This window comes from Mastigoproctus giganteus, chromosome 5 (genome assembly GCF_048544385.1).
Source record: "Mastigoproctus giganteus isolate SK-2022 chromosome 5, ASM4854438v1, whole genome shotgun sequence".
Taxonomy (NCBI): Eukaryota; Metazoa; Arthropoda; class Arachnida; order Uropygi; family Thelyphonidae; genus Mastigoproctus; species Mastigoproctus giganteus.
Genome location: NC_143579.1, coordinates 22554515 through 22560870, shown reverse-complemented (window position 1 = coordinate 22560870; position 6356 = coordinate 22554515). Strand labels below are relative to the sequence as shown.

The following is a 6356-nucleotide window of genomic DNA, read 5'->3' as shown; positions in this document are numbered from 1 at the left end:
TTGTCTGGTATTTCCTCATTGCCAACAAAGTGAAACAAGTGTATCGAAGTTTCGGGGGAGTTACATTGAAAAATAAAACAGGTTTTTGCCTCTTTCTCATTTCCTTCAATATAATTTACCGAAAGCCCCTCGTATGTGAAAAGTCAGTTTCCATAGTAACCCATAGATGATGGTGGCAGTACGACTTTGCTAAATAGCTGTTCAATGGACTTCTTAATTCCCTATTATAAAATTTATATTCATGATTTAAAATTCTGTTGTCATTCTATTTAATTCTATTGACTTCTTAAATGTGTAATAAACTAATTTATCATTCAATGGATTAAGGAAACTTTAATACCGAAATTACCTACGGATTAACAGCACACACGTGCAATATTTAGAACAAGTTAAAAGTTAAATTGGTTTCGAATGAATAAAGTAGGAGGGTTAGTGCAGATTTACGCATGCGCACGACCAAATTCAGACTTAAGCATTCTCCAGCGTTGTTCGGGAATTCCTCTTTTGTTTATTATTCATTTTCAGCGATGCTCCCTCAAGTGATAAACAAACGATTGTTTTTAATTAAGTTACCTGATGTGTGTATTGACACAACCCACCTTAATATTTATATGTGAGTACGATTTTGGCAGGATGGAGAGTGATAAATTATGTGTTCAAACACCATCATCTAGTTCATCATTTATGTATGAAACTGGGCGTAGTACATTTAGAAATCAGATAGGATCACGCAGTTGTCCTCGTCAGGGGAAGAAAATTTTCAAAAGATGATGAAGAAATGAAATATTAAATAGATCAAAGACAACGGGGTTTCACAACAGAATTTAAGAAATCGCATTCGATTTTAATGGCAGAAAGAATGAAGATGTGAAGAGGAGAAAAAATTTTAAATTTAATCGGTTATTTAAGAATTATTACATGTCATAGGAAATCAATCCTTGCTGTTATTTTAGATGGACGGATAAACTAAATTTTATTCTTAATTGGGTGTGAGAAGATATTTAGAGAACATCAAATGGACGAGAGAAGTATTGCTAGTGAATGAAGCGGAATGTTTGGACTGCGCATGCGTTAAAACAATGCAGAGTTTGTTAACCCTTCATAGGAACGTGAGAAAATAATGTGCGCATAGGCAGACCGAGAGAGATACAGAGTGAGATAAAAAAGGGTTAATGAGGGAGATAGAAAGACAGATAGAATAAGCGAGACAGAAAAACAGACGGACAGGCAGAAAGATAACGACAGAGAGACAGCGATAGACAGATGTGGAGACATAGTGATATGATGAGAGAGAGAGAGAGAGAGAGAGAGAGAGAGAGAGAGAGAGAGAGAGAGAGAGAGAGAGAATGATTGAAAGAAAGACATTCCGGCAGACTGGTGATACGTAGAAAGAGAGAGAAAGAAAGATCGAGAGAGAAAGATATAGACAGAGAAGTCAAAAGAAAAAGTTCGAGCGAGAAAGAGAGAGACCTAGAAAAAAAGCTCGATAGAGACAGAGAGAAGGATTGAGAGAGAAAGATCGAGAGAGAAAGATCGAGAGAGACAGAAAGATCGAGTGAGACAGAGACAGAGAGAAAGATTGAGAGAGAGTGAGAGACAGACAGACAGAGAGAAAAACTTTGAGAGAGAGACAGAGAGAAAGATTGAGAGAGAGAGAGAGAGAGAGAGAGAGAGAGAGAGAGAGAGAGAGAGAGAGAGAGAGAGAAAGAAATATCGAGAGAGACAGAGAGAGCGAGAAAGACCGAGAGAGAGAGAGAGAGAGAGAGAGAGAGAAACAGAGAGAAATACAGAGAGAGACAAAGACAGAGAGAAAGATCGAGAGAGACAGAGACAGAGAGAAAGATCGAGAGAAACAGAAACAGAGAGAAAGATCGAGAGAAACAGACAGAGAGAAAGATCGAGAGAAACAGAAACAGAGAGAAAGATCGAGAGAAACAGAGACAGAGAGAAAGATCGAGAGAGACAGAGACAGAGAGAAAGATCGAGAGAAACAGAAACAGAGAGAAAGATCGAGAGAAACAGAAACAGAGAGAAAGATCGAGAGAGACAGAGACAGAGAGAAAGATCGAGAGAAACAGAAACAGAGAGAAAGATCGAGAGAAACAGAGACAGAGAGAAAGATCGAGAGAGATAGAGACAGAGAGAAAGATCGAGAGAAACAGAAACAGAGAGAAAGATCGAGAGAAACAGAGACAGAGAGAAAGATCGAGAGAGACAGAGGCAGAGATAGAGGAAGATAGTGCGAGACAGAGAGATCGAGAGAGACAAAGAGAAAGATCGAAAGAGACAGAGATCTCGAACGAGTAAGAGATAGAGAGAAAGAACGATCGAACGAGTAAGAGATAGAGAGAAAGAAAGATCGAGCGAGACAGCGATCTCGAACGAGTGAGAGACAGAGAGAGAGAAAGAAAGATCAAGCGTGACAGAAAGAGAGATAGAGAGAGAGAGACTCACATAGAAAGATCGAAAGACAGACAGACAGACAGAGAGAAAGAGCCAGAAACAAAGATCGAGCAAGAGAGAGAGAAATATTGAGACACAGAGAAATAGAGAGATTGAGAGAGAGAGAGAGAGAGAGAGAGAGAGAGAGAGAGAAAGGAGAGAAAGATGGATAATGAGAGAGAGAGGGAGAGAAAGATCGAGAAAGAGAGAGAGAGAAAAAGGAGAGAAAGATCGAGAATGAGAGAGAGAGAGGCAGAGAAAGATCGAGAGAGAGAGAGAGAGATCGAGAAAGAGAGAGAGAGGCAGAGAGAGAGAGACACACAGAGAGAGAGAGAGAGAGAGAGAGAGAGAGAGAGAGAGATCGAGAAAGAGAGAGAGAGGCAGAGAGAGAGAGACACAGAGAGAGAGAGAGAGAGAGAGAGAGAGAGAGAGAGAGAGAGAGAGAGAGAGGCAGAGAGAGAGACACAGAGAGAGAGAGAGAGAGACTTTTAATATTGACAGTTCCTTTTGATGTCAAATTGATGCGCACACCTCTATGTAACGTAACATAGTGTTTAAACAGTGCATTGGATGCAATGCAAATCACTTCAAAGATGTGATTTTCTCGATGCCCCTCTCCAGTACTCAACTAATAGTTTATTCTGCAAATAGTTATTATAGCTATTCAAACGAAGTGGCTGCTTTAACTTTCCTCTTTATATCGTGTCCAATTGTACACGATGAATTTCCTCGGTGTACTCTGCTGGAAGGCAACTCAATATAAGGAAATACCGCAATACACGTTGTTTTGTATTCCGCGGAGATGGTGGAGAGTCGCGGTGCCGCTTGATCCGCAGCACTGTGCACTCTACTTGTGCTATTCGTGCGTTTGCATTTATTAACTGCACTCCCACACAGGAATCAGAAAGTAGACTGCGAAATTTGGCATTAAGCCCTTTTCAAACACTCACCGAACAGGACACCCCAAAAATACAATACCACGAGTATTACAGTAGTATAAAAATAATTCGCATTAAATTTTACTTTAAAAATAATAGCACGTTCACTTTTTAGGACCGGAATGAAACTCTGTGTATCCACTGAACTTTAATTTCCGAGGACCTTTATGTGAATTTATATTTTTCAATACATAAAGATGATTTAATGAGTTTCACTCCTGTTAAATATTCAAACATTTTCATATGTTTATTTAAGTACAGCTGTCATAGTTTATTAAAACTGTATTTACAAAGTCTTATCCTCGTTTTGTGGAATCCGACTAACCTACCAGCTCCATCTTTCGCTTCAATTACAGCCTGTGCACGTTACAACATGGATTCCATTAGATCTTTCAATGATCTAGTTCCACAATTGACAATTGATACCAAGGAACTTGTGATAATACCATTGACAAAATACATTTGCATACCGTACGTTTAATGTTGACGAGAATTTCAAAAGATTTCTTATTTTCTGGCCAGTGAGTGTATAATATGATATGATTTAATAATAGACTAGTTATTTGCAGGATTCTCCAGAAAGCAAACATCCCTCAACACAGTCTGCGAGTACAAAAATATCCAGCATTGTCTCCTTGGAATAAGAAACGAGCAGACAATAGAAGATTTCTCTATTACTAAAGATAAAACGATGAACAATTTTGTTGGTAAATAAAAAATTAATTATTTCTGCGCATTTTCATTATTATCCCAAAATGTCTCTTCGAAATAAAGCTTTTTGGATCCTCCCAGTACGACGCATAAACTTTTCACAAAGCAATCATCATTAATCATTAATTGTCCAAATTCATATGTAGCAGGGAAAAAAAAGCATTTCTGTTAGTTATTACTGAGCTGTTTTGTTTCTCAGATGTGCGGTTAATATATTTAAAAAAGAAAATTGTGGATGGCCCACGAATTTTAAGTTAGGTGTGGCAAATAGTTAACGTAATGGCGAATGTAATCATGCATGCGGCTTCTCGTATGACAGTATTATAAGAGGTTTGATTGATTAAGGCAGAGAAATAAGTCATCTTTCTCTAATTACTTTGAGAGGAATGATTTTTTTTTTTTTATGTTTAAGAATGTATCTCGTACGTTTTCATTAAACATTTCGGGCTAACGACTGTACTTAATGTGTCGCCAGACAGTGTGACGAATGCTTTAGGATATTCTGTTTTTTTTTTTTGTTGTTGTCTTTCAAATTTCGTAAACAATGCAAATTGGGTTAATGCTGGAACTATTGTCAGTGGCGCAAAGATTGTCCTATCAGAAATGATAAAGTAATAAGTACATACGTTTTGAAAACTTAATTTACTGACAGTGCAGGAACAGCCAAAGATGTAATGAAAGTGTTTATTTTAGAGCATGACTTGCGCAATAGTTTCTTTCTTGTCAATATGGATTATGATAGCTTTTGCAACGAACCTCACCATATCTATCGACATCGGTAATACGTGGGTTGGTAATTTAATAATTTTATAATTTTTTTGGATTTCTAATGTATCAAATCTTCCTCTGGATTATTAATTTGTAGGAAATGTCTTCATTTTTTTTTCCATTTATAGTAATAGTTTAATAAACCAGAGGGCGCGTTGATATGACAAAAATGCAAATAGTAAAAATTTGGAAATTTTTCTGTAATTCTTTGAATTTGCATAAATATATATATTTCTATAATATAATTTTATAAAAGATATAAAATAATTTAGAAATTGAAATTTTTACTACCTAGGTTAGTAATTTCATACTTTTACAATTTTTTCCCTCTTTCTAACGCATTAATATCTTCAATTTCCATTTATTGAAACAGTTTAATAAACCAGAGGGCGCTCTGATATGCCAAAAATGAAATTTTTTTTTAATAAAAAAGCATGAAATTGAAACTAGCCATTCTGGTTGTATGGTGATGAGGACACGATGTGATTTGGTTTTTCTGTAATTTTTTCACTTTTGCATGAATATATATTTTTTTATTATATATATTAAAAAAGGCATAAAATAATTTAAAAATTGAATTTTTTCTATGAAGGCTGGTAATTTTATACTTTTTATAATTTCTGGCTTTATAATGCATCAAAGCGCCCTCTAGATTATTAAATTGTAGGAAATATCTTCAATTTCCATTTATTATAATAGTTCAAAGAGAGATGAATCAAAGCGCCCTCTAGATTATTAAATTGTAGGAAATATTTTTAATTTCCATTTATTATAATAATTCAAAGCGAGATGCATCAAAGCGCCCTCTAGATTGTTAAATTGTAAGAAAATGTCTTCAATTTCCATTCATTATAATAATGTAATAAACCAAATGGCTCTTTGATTTGTTAAAAACGTAAAAATGTAGTAAAAATTGTGAAATCGAAACTAATCATTCTGGACGTATAGTGATGAGGACATCTTGTGATTTTCATTTTCTGAAATTCTTTGCATTTTGCATAAATATTTTTTATTATATATATATATATAAAAAATATATAAAATAATTTAAAAATTGAAATTTTTACTGTGTAGGTTAGTAATTTCATACTTTTATAATTTTTTAGTTTTATAGCTCGTTAAAGCGCCCTATAGATTATTAAATTGTAGGAAATATCTTCAATTTTCATTTATTATAGTAGTTTAATAAACCAGAGGGGGGGGGGGCTTTGATATGTCAAAAAATGCAAAATTTAATAAAAATTTTGAAATGGAAACTGGCCATTCTGGTTGTATGATGATAAGAATACCATCTGGTTTGTTTTTTCTGTAATTATTTGTCTTTTGCATAAACATTTTTCATAATATTTAAAAAATATATACATAATAATTTAAAAATTTTAATTTATGGTTCATTTCCCAAATGTTTTGAAAATTTTACTTAATTAAAAAATTAAAAATAGAAAAAATTAAAAATTAAAAAACCATTTTATTATTAGTAGTACTTAGTAAAATTTA

At 34.5% G+C, this 6356-nt stretch overlaps 1 pseudogene; it reads left to right on the top strand.

Annotated features, from left to right (window-relative positions):
- The first annotated feature begins 1281 nt into the window (after window positions 1–1281).
- LOC150085235 (uncharacterized) lies at window positions 1282–5981 on the top strand (annotated as a pseudogene).
- The last annotated feature ends 375 nt before the right edge of the window (window positions 5982–6356 follow it).